At 36.7% G+C, this 18,913-nt stretch overlaps 2 long non-coding RNA genes across 2 annotated transcripts; both read left to right on the forward strand.

Annotated features, from left to right (window-relative positions):
* Window positions 1-331: 331 nt before the first annotated feature.
* LOC141728315 (uncharacterized) lies at window positions 332-7,439 on the forward strand. Its single transcript, XR_012579233.1, has 3 exons — window positions 332-491; window positions 822-880; window positions 7,358-7,439. It is a non-coding gene; the product is annotated as an uncharacterized LOC141728315 (long non-coding RNA).
* Window positions 7,440-10,322: 2,883 nt separating this feature from the next.
* Window positions 10,323-13,664, forward strand: LOC141728316 (uncharacterized). Its single transcript, XR_012579234.1, has 3 exons — window positions 10,323-10,467; window positions 12,717-12,736; window positions 13,492-13,664. It is a non-coding gene; the product is annotated as an uncharacterized LOC141728316 (long non-coding RNA).
* Window positions 13,665-18,913: the final 5,249 nt, after the last annotated feature.

The following is an 18,913-nucleotide window of genomic DNA, read 5'->3' on the forward strand; positions in this document are numbered from 1 at the left end:
GCAGCCTAAGGAATTATTCACTTCCAGAGAGTGGGCTGCAAGGAGAGGCCTGTAATTTGACGGATTGATTGGACACCCATTAATTAAAGACTTCCTTTAAAAGGAAAGCAGAATCTTTTCTTTCTATTGCCATCCATGCAATCTAATCCTTCCCTAAATGCAAGTACAGTTGTCACAATTAGTTCTTTTTCCCCCCTCGTGTTGAATCAGACATTTAATGTTTTCGCTACCTTTTCTTTACAGGCTCTGCCAGTGTCCACAAAACCAAAAATTTTATTCCTGAAAATTAATGTAAAATTTTAAAATAATTTTCTTTGTTTAACAGATTTCCTCTATTTGCCAGAAAATCAAGCCTAACTTTGTGGGACACACACTGGAATCTCTGTGTATCATTTTCCAGCCCTCAGATGAGCAACTGGAAATAAAAGCATGGCTCTACATCAGCATGCTGGCAACTTGTTTTAGCTAATGAAGCAACAGTAAAACTCAAGGTAAACTATGTCTGCCAAAGCTACCTGAAGTTCACAAGAGTAATTAAGTTATAAACCCAGAAGAATAATTAAAATATGTAAAACATCTATTGATCTTGAGCATCTGGTGACTCATCAGTAACCACAGACACTAAACCAGACTGTTTTAACATGCTGTTAATTTGCAGCCTTTGATTAGCTAGATTTTTTTGGTATGTATCCATGTAACTACAAGGATCTTCCCTGCCATTCGTTACATTGCTTTTAATAAATGACCTCGTTTTTCTATGGCAGCAGGGAGGTTTGCAACACTGAATGTTCCTGTCAATTGAAAATTGATCTTTTCCACAGGATGTTCCAAAAGATTAAGCAGGCATCTTTAGGCATGAGACCCAGGTCACCTCCATCCTGTAAGTAGCACGTGTAGTTTTATTTTTGGGTTGGTATTTTTTTTTTTATTCTTTTAGGTCTGCAACTTCAGCCAAGAACAGTGTCTTTGAGATGACAGGATTTCACCTCTTCTACACAGAGAAGTTTTAAAACAAAAATGCAGCTCATCAAGTAGATACTTGAAAAAATAAATAGTCTCAGTAGAATATGACTCAGTGGAATAGTCTCAGATGGATAATGACTACACTTGCATCAAGTGGAAGAGAAAAATACCTTTCTCTATAGAGATGTTTCATAGTTTATTGATCTTTGTAAGATGATTTTTTTCTCTGCCTCAAAACCTACTGCCAAACAACCGACCTTTTTGTTTCAAATAACATATATAGTTTGTGCTTTGATGGACTAGAACCATAGGGCCAGGTCATGCTCTGTTAAATGCCTTCAATGGCAGCAGAGTAGAGCTTGAAATAACGCCAGCCAAAATATCTTGCTGTCAAATTACCATTTCCAAGTATGAATAAACTCGGCAGTAAAAAACCCCACCAACTCCTACAAGGCATCCTGGGGAACAAAAAAGTAAAAATCGACAGCAGCAACAAAAACAACCCTCAAAAACCAAAAAAGCTCCCTCCCCCCAAAAAAACCCTCAAAAAACCAAAATAAACAAACAAAAAAACCCCAACCAACCAAAAAAATAAAAAGGAATAGAAAATCTTATATGCAGTATGATCATCTAGAAATTTTTGTAGTTATAGATTGCATTACAATTTGCATGTGGATACAGATTCATATAGAGGTATCTAAGCTCACGAGATCTTAGGACAAATTTATCCCATTTTAAGATATTTTTTCTCATGAAATACTTCCAATAGACAGTACTTCTAAATGTCTGTCTTTAGTGAGAAACCCAGAGGAGATCTCTCTTTTCAGCCGAGTTGCTTTGCAAACAGAGCACATTCACTTGGTGCAGGCTGAAATTCTGGGTCCTGGGCATGGTTGCACTTAGCCCTGGAGGGCAAAAGCACTGGGCTTTGCAAAATCCAGAGTCAGCTCTGTGTCAGGAGAGTCTGAAGGGCAGCACCTGCCCAGGCACAGGCAGGAGGCACCATCAGTCACATCCACAATGCTCCTTGCAAATGTCCATGCAAATCCGACTGCTGCATCCCACTCTGTGTGTGTAATCCATCATTTAATGCTCTAAACCCTGGCAATGGCTGTGCCCATTATGTAGGGCTTGCTTTTGAGAGGTGTAGCTTGAAATGCAGGATCTAGTCCGGGAACTGCTGCAAGGTAGAGGGTAAAGAGGTGATGGAAGCTGCTGCTTCAATCTTCTCTGGACTCATTCCTTTTTCCTAGTTTAATATTGTTATATATCAAATGAGTTGCTCATTACGTCAGGTGAAATGCTGCAGCTTGTTTCCTCTTATGGAGGGGCTCATTTCTTTAAACCTTTGCATTTCCACATGGTGTAGTCCTTGACCATTTTTAATTCAAAGCAGCTGTATTAATTCCTTCCACAGCAGTTCTCAGCTCTGCAATTACAGCATTAACATTGAGCTTTTCAGACTTGATAACAGATTCTAATTTTATCCCATCTGGTTTATTGTGAGGATTTTTTTTTTTGTGCCTGGAGGTGACTTTTCCTTAATCATTTCTTCTGTACAAAATTGCTAGTAGGAGCTTAAAAGGCTTTCTTTGCTGCAAGGACCAACTGCTGGTTTCTTCTCCACCAGGACAATGTACCAGCAGTTCTCTGGATCAATTGTCTAGAAGGCAATCATTTGGAAGCTCTTGCCAAGCTAGAGAGGTTATTAGCTTTTGATCTCTCTTCTTAAATAATATCACTGTAAAGTTGCCCAAGTGTATTGGCATTAGATCTCTACTGGGTTTTCTTCCTGAGAGGAAAAACTACAGAGAGCTTCTTTTTTCGCTTACCAAAATAAAAATTCCTCAAAACTAAGGCTTCATATATTCACATGAACTTCCCACTGCAGGTGCTGGGGTTGGGGGGTGTACATGTGGAGGAAGAAATGGGTCCAGCTGCCAAGTGGGAGTGAACAGGAAAGAAAGGAATATTAAGGGGAAAAAAAAAAAAAAAAAGTGAACAGAAACCCCCCAAAAAACAAATATAATTTGTTTTTATCAGTAATTTTTAAAATTCTTTTGAATGTTATCTTTGCACTTGCATTTGATCTTTGCACTTGTGTTGACAATAGCATTTCTGACAGTGCCATAATGAGATGTTCAAAAACAATGGAGTGGTTTAGCTCAGGTTTAGGCTCTCGATGTCCCCAGGCAGCCAGTTAAATGATCATAAAAGATCAGAATTTCATGTTTTTTTTTTTTTTTTTAATGCAACATTTTCTGAGTGTTTTTATGTCTCACTTGTGCTTATTCTGAATGTGGAGTTTCTGGGAGCTACCACAGAGTCTTCAGCTATCTTTTTGAGCTTGTAGGATCTATGAATTTTATAGGATGTTACCCATTCATTACACTAGAAGATACCTTAGGGATACTGTGCCTAGGGAATGAGGTCTGGTCTGTAGCTGCATATATATTCCTTATAATATATAACTGCAGATAGATTTCCAGCCATTTTATTTTCAATAGCAATGAATTGGCAAACAGCTGTATGGCTGGATAATTAAGGAATATGTATATCCTTTAGTTGTGTTGAATTTTAGGCTAATAAACCTCCCAGGTAAAAGAAGCCACAAGTCCTTTTGAATTTAATGAAAACAGGTTCATTATTTCTATCTTAGCTGTGCAGTAGAATATATTACAGTGTATGTGACATATATAAGCAGGTATCTTATCAGTTCTGACATCACTAGAGTTGGTGATTGCTAGATCTTTAACTAACTATAGTTAAGGTCATGAGTGTATTTTTTTATGTATATTTCTGGTTTGAAAGACAGTCACTGAAATTGACACTATATCCAGAAATGCCTTCAAAATATTTGGAAATAGATCACTGTTTGGTTCAGACTTTATCACTCAGTCAAAGCAAATTTCTTTTTCATCTAAGAAAGTCTGATATTTTGGATGAGACTTCTTCATTTCAGTTAGCTGGTATTGTGAAAGTACTTTAGATTGTTATTCGGTGTTACGTGCTCTTTGGGAATTTGAAATAAACTACAGAAGTTATTGCAGTTAGTTCTCTATATTTCCTGTGGATTCTTAAATGCTCTGAGTTTCTTTCTGCTTCTCCCTAGTTGAACTGTAGCTACCAATATTGCAATATTCCTTACCTGTTGGATTGAGTCCCAGCATAACTATAATAACTCCACTGGCTTTTGTGCTTTCACTGTACAAATCTGTTCAGAGGAGGAATTTCGTAGAGAAAAGCTTTTAATGCCTTTTTTGGGTTTTTTTTTTTTGACAAGGGACTATGTCTCATTGCAAATGATGTAATTTCTGCTTTTCATTATATATCTTTCTGACAAAAATTTTTTGAGTAGTTTTATCTAGTCCCAATAATTCTTTTCAATGAGCTTCATAATGTCTGAGGTCCCTCAAATGGGTACTCAGACCTAATCCTCCCCCTCCTCTCTCCCTGTTGGGCTTTAGTAACCTAAACTTTTCTGAAGAAATTAAAGAATATTTTTTTCCCCATATCTAGCTGCCAGTATTCCAATTCTATACCATACCTCCTCTCCCAGCTCAAGTTCAGGTGAAAATGTTATAGCCATGATATTACTTATAAAACTGCATTTAATGTTACTGTTCACATAACCATCTCATGTGTGTTTTTGAAAAAAAAAATTTAGCTTTTTTTCAACCATATGTTTAGAGTCACCATCTTCTCGTACTTCCCAACAATATTGTTGTTGCAATGCAATACCTTTCAGAACTGAAGACCAAATTTTTTACTTTTTCCTATATCTGTCCATGTGTGAAAACAAACACCAAAACCTGTAGTACTCCCAAATAACTCTGTCCTCCCCCTCAGTCCTCAAGAGGTTCTCATTTACTATTGCACATCTTAGAACAATTTAGACAGATTTTGATTACTGTGACAATACTTTTTTTCTGAGTGAATATTGAATTAATTTCTTGCAAATAAATTTTTGTGGGGCACCATATCAAGTGTTTAGCAAAATCCAGAAAAATTAAATTTACTGTCTTCTCTTTGCCACTCATTATTTTGCTGTCTCTCTTCACATTATCTTTCTCTTCCAAGTTTACTTCTAATATGGCATATCTTCTGCATGATAGATAATGAGCCTGTTTCTTTAGTGGGACACATCAATTTTGAGAACAGGTGGTCAAGCATCTATTCCACTGACACAAGGAAAAAACTGTCTTGACTAGAAAATAAGTCTGTGGTATGTAAAATATAATACTTGCCACTTCAAATTGAATGGAAAATGTTCTGTGTCACTTTAGCTGTGGCTCTAAACCCAAACTGTATCATGAGCACAGCTGTTTTGTTTAGACTTTTCCCTTTATATTGGCAGCTGCTAAATAAAAGTTATTTCCATTTCCTTTTCGTGCTGATTGAGTGGCTAGCTCTAAGTCCAGTTCCTGAGCAGCATCAGGCACTTTTTATGCAGCCGTAAAATATTTAAAAAATAAGGTGAACCACTTTTGGTAAGCGTGTTACTTGAAACCCAAAGGGAATTCCAGAACCTATAGCAAGCTTTATTATCTCTCTGCCCATGCAGCACTTGTAGTAACGTGAGCCTGTCTGCTGTGCTAAAACCAAGCAGGAAGAGAGAAAAAGATGACCCTTATCACAGCATCCTGCCCTGACTTTGGCCTGATAGGTACTGAGGATCTCCTGATTAAGCAAAATCCTCAGCAATTACAGCTGAGATGTAGAGGGAAGCCTCGTTGTGCTGTCATGCTTTTTGTGATGGATCAAAGTATGACAGATTGTGTATGGACTGGAAACTAAACTTCAGAAGGAGGTTGGCCACCCTGAAAGCTGAAATGCATCAACTCGGTGCTTTCTTGGCAGGCTGCTACTCAAAAGGTAGAAATAGGAATGAATTTAATTTTCACAGCATTAATTTTAATGCTGTTAAAAAAGTCCATGCCTTTTGATTGTTTACTGTTAGAAAGATAATTAAGGCCTACACCAGTGATGGAGGTGACACAAATAATAGACCAGGAAGCAGAGAAATATAAAGCACGAGGTGCCTGGTGCAGTGGCACCAGGTGCTTGGAGTGATGAGAGACCAGGGAGAGAAGATTCCCCTCTCAGGCAAAATCTTCCCAGGAAATGTGTCTCTAAAATGCTTTATGCAGCATTAGCAGGGTGTTGCCTGCTGGGAAAGGTTCTTAGATGTAAAAGCACAGCAAGGATGAGGTTTGATTTAATAAAATGTTTATTTCTGTTTGTGAAGAGTGCAGGCCTGAGCTCAGCTGGAGTAGGCTGGCACAGCTCCACTGAACTACAGCTGCCAGCTTCAGGAAGTTATCTATGCTTTCAATACTTTTGTGCTTTTATAAGACATCTCTGTGCATTTTCTTTTTCCTGCTATTCCAGCTTTTTGGAATAGCAGAAAATGGTCCTTGCAATTTTGTTTGTCTCAGAAGAAGCTGCCGTGCACCTTTTATCTGTGATGGGAAAGTGAGGCTAGCCCTCACAAAGATGGCAATTCTTAAGGCTTAAATATAGTTATCTGTCCCCTCTGTGATTCTTTCAGAGTCCCTGAACTGAGATAACTGTGGCACTGGCAGAGAAAGGAGGTTGCAGCAATCCACATATGTTAGTGCCTGTGACACTCTCGAGGGGATGAGAGGATTTCAGATTAGTCAGATACACAGCTAGCCTGAAGCTGAAAGAAAAGGGTCCAGGGACAAGTAGTCTGATGTGTATCACCCTCTGTATTGTATCCTCCATGTTACAGCTTTTGAAAGCTTTGGGCATAGGTATTGCCCTTGGAAACTGCTATCTACCACTGTGCTATAGACTTTATCTGCTGGCTGAGAGGAATATGGTAAATTAGGTTTTAAGCTTTGCATGTAAAATGTAATTTAAGCTCCTCAAGACTCAGTTTTGAAGTCCACAGAGACAAGGGGGAAAAAAATCATTTTCAGTCAGTAAATTGAAGATTCTTTTTTATTTTCCTAATATGCTCTCAGGTACACTGTAAGTGCTGGTTAGGGGCTTAGGGCATGTATTCATTTCTCTCCAGTGTGTTTTCTAATGTCCCTCTTTACAGGAAGAAAAAAATGCAGCAGTGAAGTCATTATGCCACTTCACTGTAGACAAGGCAAGTAATTCTGAAGTTTATTAATCCCTCGAGTAACCTAATGGCATATTCCATGTCCTGTAAAAATGGACGTTTTGAAGAAGTGTTGGTTTCCCCACAAGAAGCAATGCTTCACTACCCTGCTGGCATGAAAAAGTTCAAGAGCAGGATAACTGTAAAAAATGCATCCTCATGTGGATAGCACTCAGCAATTCATTTAGCAGAGCTTTTAATTCAGATTTAAAAATAGTGGAAGACAAATCTTTAGCAGCTCTGCCATTCCTTTGTGTATAGGTGCACACACATCAGAGGGATCCAAAAAGAGAAGAGAGCACAGGCTGCTATCTCAGAGACTATCATATCTCCTATTGAGGTGAGAAAATGAGACACAGGGTGAGTAATGAATGAGCACCCAAGTGCATTTGTGTGCGCTATTTATATGGATGCTTTGGGGCTTTTGTGTTTATGTTTAGAGGAAAAGAAAGAAAGGAGAGAAAAGAAGGAAAAACACAAGGAAATGTAAAGTTATGCTGTGGTTTTAGAAATGTTTTTGATGCAGATACCTGATTTTACATTCTTAAGACCATACATGAGCAAAGAAAAAAGTCTCTTTTGTAGACTGCTGGCAGTATCAGAAGACAAAAAATGATAGGACCAGAATCTACCCCAACTCAACAACTGATTTTTCTGTCACCCTCCCTGGTACTCTGTCCATGTCTTTCCCCATGAACAGCGCTCAGACACAGGTGCCTTCCTGCCCTTTCCTGCCTCCAGGTTACCCAGACACTATAAAAAGAAATCACTTTAAAAGAAAAAATCAAATCCACTTCCATTCCTAATAAATGTTTCAAGTCATTAAATGTCAGTTTTGGTCTCATCCTAGTGCAATCTATAGCAGCCTGCCTTCTGCTTGAACTGATCATCTGCTCTGAAACAATTTTAGAAATGACTTTCAGTCCAGATTGAAGACACAAGTCCTGATCTAGTGGCCTTTGCGAAGACTATTTTCTGCACTGAAATAAATTTTTAATGCAAAATAACAAAATAGCAAAATTAAAAATCTTTCGCCTCTCTCAACCAAAGACAAAGAATATCTGGAGATGCAAGGTGTTTGTGTCTGCGTATAAAACGTACTTCCACGTGCTTTATGAAACATTTATAAATGTTTATAAATAATTTAAATACATGTCTGTAAATTATCGTATATATTTATCTTTCTTTTGAGTTATAAATGCTGAAGTTAAAAAACTCATGGCCAACATGATTTTAAACGCTTCTGAGATTTAGTTCTTCATTTGCTTGTGTATGTTCAACATATGAAAGAGAAGTTTTTGCTCTCTTGCAAGACAGAGTACTACTGTCATACAGCAGTGAAATTGGCCCTTTTTGTAAGTGATTTTGAAATGGGTGGAGGTAGATTACATCTGGTTTACAGCTATTAAATCCTTCCCTGCTCAAAATCCTTAACAACTTGTTAAGAAACTGTTCTTGTTGAACAGTGTATGAAGGAATATACATGTTAGAAAGGATCTTCAGTTTATTGAGGAAATTTCATGGACTATAGACTCTTGATATGCTATTGTAGGATTCTCTAACAGGGTTATCTGATAAAACTGTGTCAGTAAATATTGTAGTTCTCACATTTTAATGTTTGAGATTAAAAAAAAGTGAAGTCTTCTATGTTTTCTGCAAGTGTTTCAGACAATTCTTTAATATTTCTTTCTGAGAGCCATCTGGGAGATGCATGCAGCTTATTCAAGTCTTTGAAATTATTCACAGAAGTAATTTGTTACTTCTTTTGCAGAGGGATACAAGAAATCTCCCCCTTTCTTATTTTGATTGCTTCTTTTCCTTTATTATTATTCCCTTGTTGCACAGTTTTTTGAACTGCTACAAAATATAAAACTATTTTTATCACAAAAGAATATTCATAATGATATAAAACATATTTCAATTTATTTAGCCTTTTCTGGATAAAGTCCAATTACAATCTTTAAAGTATACCCCAGCTGATATTATTTTTCCATAGAAATTCCAAGATATGTTTTTTGATAGAGACTAATTTAAATAATGTATCTTGGCTTTTTGCTGATTTAAATGTTCTGTATAATAGATGCAGCATTGTTAGTGACTGCTGTGTAGTTACCATATGTATTTAGGCTCAAGCTGTCTTTTCCATTTTTAATCATCTTATCTATGCACGGAGCATTTGCATTTTCATGGAACTGAAATCTCTACTGAACATCATATATATTTGTTTTTCATTCATGCTGTGTTTTTAATGACTTCAAACACTTACAGTAAACACAGAACTTGAACCTAGTCGAGTACTTAGCCAGGTGATTAATTTTCAGCACTCAAAGCTGAGATATTTTGGTGGAACAGTTCACAGGAGTATTTTTCCAGGCCCAGGCAAAACTGAATACTGTGAAACCCTGAGGCAAATGTAGGTGCCTTCTAAAGCTTGTAACATTTAAAAGATCTCCAGAGTGAGAGAGACAGAGATTGTTTTTCCTTTTAGTGAAATAGATTTTACCATATGATGTGTCCTAGGAGAGATGAGGTTTAGCATGACTCAGGCAGACACCTACGACTGCATCAGGAGCATAATCTTCACTTAGCAAAACACATCCAAATTATTCTGTGTTTAGGCTGACCCTAAATACAGAATTTTTCATCAAGTTCATACTGTGTGGGCTAGTTTATTTGCCCTCCTCCAAAGATGAATATTTCTCTCCTGTTCGTAAATTTTTTTTTCTTGTTCATTTGTATGAGGACTGTAGGTTTCCAACTGTTCTTTTGTCAAGCTGGAGTGCTTGATTTACTATACACATTTTTTGCCACATATTAAGAGTGCTCTGAGCAAGTTCTATTCACTGTCACTGCAATAACTAAGTCTGCCAATGTTAAATTTGGGATGTAACAGGTGTAAGCTCAATCAGTCTCCTTACAGAAATGTAGCAAAGTCTTCCTGTTTCATTTCTCATACAAAAAAATAGGTCTGGTAGGTCAGTTCTATCCTCTTTCAGATTGGTGACTGTACACTGGAAAAATTACAGACATCATAACCTCATCATAACATCATTTGCAGCTGTCCCTCACATCCTCTTCTGACCTGAAACTGTGGCACAATTGCAGTAAACTGAAGGAGAGTCCTAGGTACAGAGTGGGTTTCAATTATTTAATAATATGAGTTTATTAAATTATGTCTGTCTATTGTTTTCATATTGCCCTGTGTTTTTTCTGCCACCCTGATAAAATTCCTTTCTTCCTTGCTTGCCAGATGCAGGCTCAGTCTCTAAACCACAGCAAAGATGACTCATAGCAGTCACTCTGCATTTCTCTCTCCTCCTTTTTCCTGCCCAAATAACAGGAAGCCCTTTGGATCAAATTGAATTTCGCAGGTATTCTCTTCAAATCTTTCAAGTTATTGTTCTTTATTTATTATTAGTGAAGCTCCTTCATTTATGGTTTGGGGCTTGTTTAAAGTGTAAAACTATTTTTCTCAATTTCATTGAATCTGCAGAAATTCAAATACATAAAAAGACTTATTACTGGAACCAGCTTTTCAGAACAGTCCTTAATTAAAAATATAGAGGTTCTTAATCATACCTGTGCTTGGAATAGCAGGGTTTGACATGAAACTGTTTTCTTGATCCAGAAGGAGTTCCAGCAACAGTAGTTGTGTGTCTAGAATTGAAAATGTAAACTGAATATGAATATGCAGCATCTGTGGTGTTTTTTGCTGTTATAGCTAAAGCTTCAAGCTATTTTTGTAGGGTTGGTGGTGGTTTCCAGGAGTTTCATGTGCTAGTTTATTTGATTTTTTTTTCTTAAGAAATGTAAAAGCAATATGAGAAGTTCTCTAAAATGGATGAGAATATCTTTATTTCTATGAATAAGTAGAATTGATTTAATATTCCAGGAACACATATTTTTAAAATGTTAGGAGAAAAGGTTAAGGCAAAAAAAGAGGAGGGACAAGCTGGTCTATTAAACTTTATTTTGTTGCTTAGCCTGATAGATTGTTTCTGTGTTTCAGTCTGTTAATTGCAACTAATCACGGCCCAGAAAGTCTATTAAAAAGGCAAAAAAAATCTACAATGCTTTGCTTTGTGGTGGGCTATTGACTTGTACTGGAAAACAGCTAAGGTGACAGCTACCAGTTCCTTTTATAGCTCTTTGCGTTACCATTTCCTACAGTTGGTTGAAAATGTTCTAGATGCTTTTCCTTTGTTCATATTTAATTTGAAGTTGGCCTCAATTGCTTGTGGAGTTTTCTGCTAGGAAAAGAATCTTCTTTAACTGTGTGCTAAAGGTATCTTTTTGCACACTTGCAAAATTTCTCCACCCCTCCTCCTGCTGTACTTTTTCAGTAATAGTGTGGAAGAAGCGTTTAGATTCTGCTGCTTTGGATTGTCTTGGGCTCCTGTGGAGCAGGTTCATAAAAGATGCATCCACTGCTCTTTCTGTGCTGCTTTCCCCTCTGTCCCTTTGCTCCCCCCACCCCAATAATGCTTTGAAACCCAGCTGTGAAAATGATCCAAATCTTGGCCTCTCAAGTCAAAAAAGCTTTTCTGGGTTTGTGAGCTTGGGTCAGTTATAGAGCTAAATAATTTTGTTAATATAAATATCCAATGAGTTGAGAATATTCTTTGAATGCTCAGGATTCACTCTGTTAGGAAGCAGAAATAATCCCAAGTGACAGGCTGGGATTAGTCACGGCAATTACAAACAGTGCTGGGGATTAGCGAAGGTGAAGCATTTTAAAGCATTCAATTAGCTCCTGGATATATATTGATGCCTTGCATAACATTATTCTTAAAGACAAACATATCTTTTTTCCCAGAAAGCAACAATAAGCTCATGGACCAATGCAAAACCAAAACAAGCTTCTGATAATCCAGTTCTAAAAATCAGAGAGTTTAGTAATTCATGTACAGTTTTATGTATTCCACCGGTACAAAACAGGCTTGTTTGCTGTCTGTGCTATTTAAAATTTTCATGAAATGTGAATGATGATGTTTATGAAAATCACAGAAACATTCATGCAAAGAGAGGTAAATTCACTTAGAGTCTTTCAAAAACTGAAATGCTTTCAGGTCACAGTGGTGCTAATAATACCTTTACTGTAAATTATCCTGAATAATTCATGAGCAGGAGAATGACATTCTGACATTTATGTAATCTAGCCTAAAACATTGGGATCCAACAGGAAGCCTGATAATATGCATAACATAATGTGTTAGTAACAGGACAGGCCTGCAGACCCCTCCCAGGGACAGAGGGCTCCTCTGCAGCCATTTTGCTCTCAGGTGCTTGAACTCTGCATGCAGGTGAGAGGTAATTATCACTGGGGCATAGAACAAGGGGCTGATGTTCATTCATTGAGGTTATAAAAAGGAGCTGGAAACTCCTGTGACTGAAAGAGTTTTGAAGTCAAGATTGTGTAAGCACAGCTATGAGGTGATCCAAGTCTAGGAAAGAAGCTCGGAGTTTCCATTTAATGGCCTCAAAGGCTGCTTAAAATTCTAACCATGACATTCAGGTGATGTCATATAAATGTGAGAGCTTGTACCCATGATGGTCTGGGGAGAAATGTCCCTACAATTTGCAATATGTGAGTCATATGAGATCTTCTTTTCCTCTACAGTCCAGAAGCTCCAAGAAAAGGTACATATGAATTGGACTGAGTGTGTATTTTGTTTGATGCTTCACCCATTTTGGTGTCTTTGTGATCATGGAAGATGATGAGTTTTATGAGATGTTTACAGAGTACTTTTGGTTTTGTTAGTAACTTATAAACTTCACATATCCTAAAAATGTCTCTTTTGAATAAAGCCACACAGTTAGATATTACTGGCAAAAATTATAATGGGCTACATTTTCCCCCCATTTTGCTTCTCTGGAGTGGTGTGGGATGTTTTTCCTACTCCCTTTGTCTTTATCACAGTGATCTTTACTGGCAGGTCACACAGTGTATCCTTGTCTGCATATCTTAAGTGCCATATGATTTAATTTCTTTTATCTGCCTTCCTCTATCGTTAATTAAACTAAAACTAACACCTCAGGTTCACAACATCTTTGCTGTTTTAATATCCAACTTTTCTTCTGCTCTGTCCCTAATCAGAACAACTGAATGCCCTAAGGAAAAATAAACAATCACAGCCTTTATAGGACTGATTTTTATTTGAAAATTGTCAGAGCAAAAAATATTGCCTGTGCTGTTATAATAAGCCATGCAGAAGGAGGCAGATCTTGGCTCCAGGGAAGACCAAGCTATTTAATAGAAAGATTGGCTAGCCCAAGGAAGCCATTTTTTAAGCAGATTGAGGTCGCTGTGATCTGCAGGGATATGTGTGTTAGAACTAATAAGTTATTGCTGTACCCATGACGCTTTCCTCCTGATTGTTTTGTTTTAATTCCAGCAAAAGCCACAGAAAGTCCCCCAACAGTTTCTGCTGCTGACCTGCTGGGTTTATGGCCCCAGGTAGCCAAACACTTCAAGCTATTCATTTTATAATATATCACTGACAGCTTGGAAGCGAGGACAAAACTTAAAAGTTGTGAAGCTTGAGAGATGAAAAGAGAGCCGCGAAGATGAAATTGTTAGTTGGAATTATTTTTTTTTCTACTCCACTCAGAGTAACTGAGTAGTTGCAGCCCAGCCAAATCTATTCATGAAAATAATTTGTCTCTACAGCAGACAGCTGCTGTCTTCATGCTCCTATGGTGGGACCATTTGCGTTACACATGTCCACTCCTGACATCCTTGGACGCCACCAAATTTGCCCTGCATATTGCTGACTGCACCATTCTCCATTCCTCCATGCCTCTTGACCTAGCCTATATTTTATTCTCTGCCTTTTAAATCAGCAGGATTTAAGAGCTCTAAACAAAACCAGGGATGTGGCCACCTGCTAGTGAAGCAAACAATGGCTAATAAAGCTCATTCCCTCAGGCAGCTGCCTGGAATCACGTTCATTATTTCTGCTTCCTAGTTGAGAGGTACAGCATTACCATGATGAGTCCTAAATTATTTCATTAAGTTTTCTTCAGTCTCTGTTCAATCTTTAAAAAATTAATTACCAATCCCTCATTCCGTCAATTAGTGAAAACCTACATAAATTATAAGAAAGAGCTACTTGAGTCATAGCTATTTTTTCAAAGATTTCTATTACTATGTGAAACTACTCTACAAAAATTGCAGTGTTTAAGTCAGTGATATGACTTTTTCCCATGAATTATGTAAAATAAAATTATAAAAAAGGGCTCATGTGTAAAAACAACTAAAGGCCTAACTACTTCATTAACTGGAGTGGCCAGGCAATTATATTGGTCATAACACAGTGTTCTGTGAATCACAGAAAACAATGAATTTTTCTTTACTAAGACAGGACTGCCATTTAAAAATATTTTTCTTAGTTTTTTTGTTTGTTTGTTTTCATTTTTGGGTTTTTTTTTTGGAGGGGGGGGTCCCTTTTTGTATTCATGGTAAAATGGACTTCACATTTAAATAAAACTAGAAAGAGAGAGATGGTGTCATTTCTGAGCAAGGAAACCTTAAAGTGTATGTGACCATATAGAACACTGTGTAATAAAATAGGGAATATGCCTCCTTTTTTTGATATGGGCTTCCCTTTCCTGCCCCTGAGCTTGTCCAAACTGCATGGGTTTTGCTGTTGTAGCAAAAGAAATATGGGATAGCCTCTAGTACAGTGTTCAATACCAGATATTGGAGGTTTGAATCAATGTTATTTCAGCCATGTAAATTCCCCAAGGATTAGATTTAACACAATATTGATAATGGTAGAAACAATGTAGTTAAGAAAAGGCAATGCTTAGCTGCAGTCATCCACAAGCCACTAAGGAATTTCAGCTTGCCAGTTTTCTTGTCTGTTGTAGCCATTTTCAGTCTATAAACACTTATCATTTGCTTAAAAATTATATCCTTGTATGGTGAGGGCTAAAAGGGTGCCGTGACTGAGTTCAGCTAGGAATTCTGATACAAAAAATCATAGAAAAAAGAATATTGGATGATGTATTAACAAATCCTAGTATGCAGTCTTTGGCTTTCCCATCCCCATAGGATTTTTTTTATAAAATTCCTAATTTTGGTGTGTTAAAGTCAAAGAAAAATAAACATGAGTTCCATGTGTTGCATCTCTGAGGGTTCTTCATCTTAGAGACAACTCAAATAACATAAATGTAGCTCACTTACCAGTAATTTGGCCTTGTCCTACAAGAAATTTTAGGGGTTTTGTTATTGTTAATTTTTTTTTTAATGTTACTGAAGGATCATAATAACCCCAACTCTTATTGTGGGTGTCTCAGCTTCGTTTCTCTGACTTTTCTTTAGGGGACCAATATTCCTGCAGTTTCTGTTCTATGAAGTGTAAGAGACACCTTGATCTTTGTAGGCCTGAAGTAACTTTACCCAGAATGTCTCTCCTGTAGTAGATAAAATATTATAGCAGTGATCTGGTTTTAAGAGATTTGTTTATAGTTTGTGCATAAGCTTTGTGATTTAAGTTCCTAGGCACTCCAACCTTTCTATTATTTTGCATTTTTTTTATCAAATAAAATCTGTATTTTCAAAAGTGGCAAAATTCAGGTTTAAGTGATGGTGTCCCTTTGGCTGAATGAATCTTTTTTGAGGGATAGAGGCAAGTTGGCTGAGTTAATTTTATGTCTGCTGGCATACAAAGTTGCCTGCTTTATAGGAAAAGCAGGCAAGTAGCTAATCTGCACCTATTACTGCCATAAGAGATTTTTAAGTCCCTGTTGCCTGATTCCTTTTTAGTGGTTTGGAATGGATCTATAACTGCTGACAGCTTTCAGGACTCCCTCTGAATTAGCAGAACCTTGATTGTTCCTGTTAGATATGGACCTGCACTGTATATAAAATTAGAACTGCACATGTGCATCTCCAGCTCATGATTGTGGCATCTTCTCAGTGGTGTTTATGTAAAACCTCAAGGAGTTTTACAAATGAGGGCAAATTAAAGCAAAATTAAGTTAAACAATCTTATTTAATCAGAATCATAACAGGGAGCCCTGAGTCTAGTCCTGAGAGGAGTAAAATGGAACGGAACTATGAAAACGTTGGCTTTTTTTTGATCTTCATTTGTTTCTTTTAGTTGAATGAAAAATCACAGGGGAGTGAAAGACTGGTCTTGTAGGAATGGTGTGTAGGAATGCTGCAGAAAAGAAGTGGATTTCACTCAGGCTGCATGAGATTTAATACTTATCCTTTTTTCATATCAACAGAAAGTGTCCATTATTGGACAGCAAAACCATCATTTACTTTTATCTGCTTGGGAAAATTTTTAAAAAGTTTAATGGGGATTAGGTAGAGAGTTTTAAGTGTTGTAAGACATGATTTTAATTGTATGCATGTAAATAATATGTGGCATCATATCTATGTGCCATCAAAGAATGTCGCTGCCAAGTATTCAAAAGTACCAAATTCTCAACAATTTACCTAGAATCTTATTATCTATGGTGGAGATCGATCGATCGATCTATCTATCTATCTATCTATCTTCCCTCAATGAAAACAGCATTGCTACAGTGATATAAATATCACAAAGATTTCTATATCAAAAATTCTGTGACATTGGAGTATGACTCTATCTTAAGTTCCCTTTTCTATGGGAGTAAAAGGTCTGAATAAGCCTAAACTTTTTTTTCTCTATTATTCTAATTCAACTGAACTACATAAAAAGGTGCATAGAAAAAGAATGAATTTATGGGGCTGAACAGTCAGTCTAGGAATGAGATTTATTAAAAAATTGCACAGATCTTTCAAAAAAATTATACTGATATAAGGTGCTCAAGAAGAAATCACACTGCTTTACTAAATGGTTATCTTACTGAATGTATGTTATCAGACTGTATGTTTGATTTAAAAAAAAAACAACAACCCATAAGCAAATAGACAACAACAGAAAGAAACTTTATGGAACTTCAAAAAAAAAAAAAAACCAAACCAAACAAAAAATAAAAAACAAAAACCACAGAAACAAAACAAGACAGAACCACAAGCAAATAGACAGCAACAAACAAAAGGAAGTTGCAAGTCATATTTTTTTTTAAATAGTTACTTAACTTTTACATAATTGTGATGTCTTAAGGAATTTCTGCTTCTAGTATTAATTTTTAAAAAGGTATTTTAAAAGCACCTAAACCAGTCATTTGCTTATAAATTTTAAATGGTAATTCATTGTCTGGACTCCTGTGTCTGTTTGTGTTAACAAAAGTAAAAATATTATATAACTGCTTAATTGTTTTTACTGTAACATATCTTACAAAAATATTAGCGTATCATGCAGTAAAGAAATTCTCTTTCTTACTTTCTTGCATCTTTATTCTATATTAGAGAGTTTGTTTTTCTTCTGGTAAAAATAGAGTCTATTTTTCAAGGAAGGGGTTGGGGATATTAGTCCAGAGTTTTATCTGTGAATCTGCTATGAGTTAAAAATCAGAGATGTATCACTTGGTTTCAAAATAAGGATTGTGTTTCATAGGGGATGTTTTGGGTCAAAACTGTGGCTTTAAATTTCATGCCAGATGTAGGTATGTGTTCAGATGTGGGCTCTGTGTTTCCCACATCCAGCATTGGTATCTTTCCTATAGCTAACCCTTTCTGCTGTGTCTCTTCATTTGCAGTCCCTGACTTGCCTTTCCCAATAGATATTCTGGGTGCTCACAGAGGAATGCTCTGGGCTCCTGCTGACAGAGGGAAGAAGGGGACAGGCTAATAAGCTTGTGATCATGACCAAAATTGCTCTACTTCTTCATGCTCTGTGTAGTGTTTGAGGGTTCTGAATTATTTTGGAATGCTGTGAACATACCGGACAGAGGTTAAAGGGTGAATCAGGTGAAAAGAACTTTGCAAGGGTTCCTCAAGGCCCTCTAACTGGCGTAGAAAAAGAAATCCCACTAAACATCATGCCAGGAGGAACTGTTAGAGTTTGTTTAGTGCTTCTCTGCTTTACAGCATTTTTGGAAAAAAAAAATCCTGATGTTATTGTTCCATGGAGGTTTTAAAGGATAAAGTAAACTATAATTCCAGTAGAAGCATATCCGGGGTCATGTCAGAAATTTAAATGGATCATTGAGCTTATTTATATTTGCTTTCTTAATAACCAAGATTAAAATAATACAGATGGGTTAGTGTCAGAGTCATCAGCAACGCAGGAAAAAAGGTGTCTGTGAGGAGGATGGGACCATCCTAATCAAGTCAGAAATAAACAAATCGGGCAACAAAATCAAAGCTGGGAAGAATTCAAAACTTGTAAAATCTGATAAATGTTATGTCCTTGGCTTTAAAGTAATCTTTGAAATATATTCACTACTTCTGTTATTGTGATCATGGCAAGAGTTTTCTTCTTATCAGGTAAACTGATATGTCACACAAACAATTTGCCCAAACCTGTGCAGGTAGAAGTATCAGCCTTTCTCTGAGACAGTGTTTAGTTTAGATGTTGTACTGTGACAAAATCCCTGTATTTTATGGATGAAACTTGATTTGCATTTTAGTAATCACTCTTCTGCTATGTTTTCTCTAAGCTAATTTAAAAATGAGTCAAGGTTCTGTGTTTCAGTAAACTTTTAATGAATACAATGTGGTAATGCTTTGCTGAGGGACTAATCAGGGAAAGCGGACAAAACAAAATGGAAACATCTCTCTAGTGCAATTTAAAAATTTAAATAAAACTAAGCAGACCACATAACTCTTGAAGCAATCTATATATCATACTGATAATGAATATTTTTAAAGTCCAAGTGTTTAAACTAAGCAAACTTTAAAATATATTAAAAATGCACAAAACTTCCCACTTTCTT

This window comes from Zonotrichia albicollis, chromosome 2, assembly GCF_047830755.1.
Source record: "Zonotrichia albicollis isolate bZonAlb1 chromosome 2, bZonAlb1.hap1, whole genome shotgun sequence".
NCBI classification, from domain to species: Eukaryota; Metazoa; Chordata; class Aves; order Passeriformes; family Passerellidae; genus Zonotrichia; species Zonotrichia albicollis.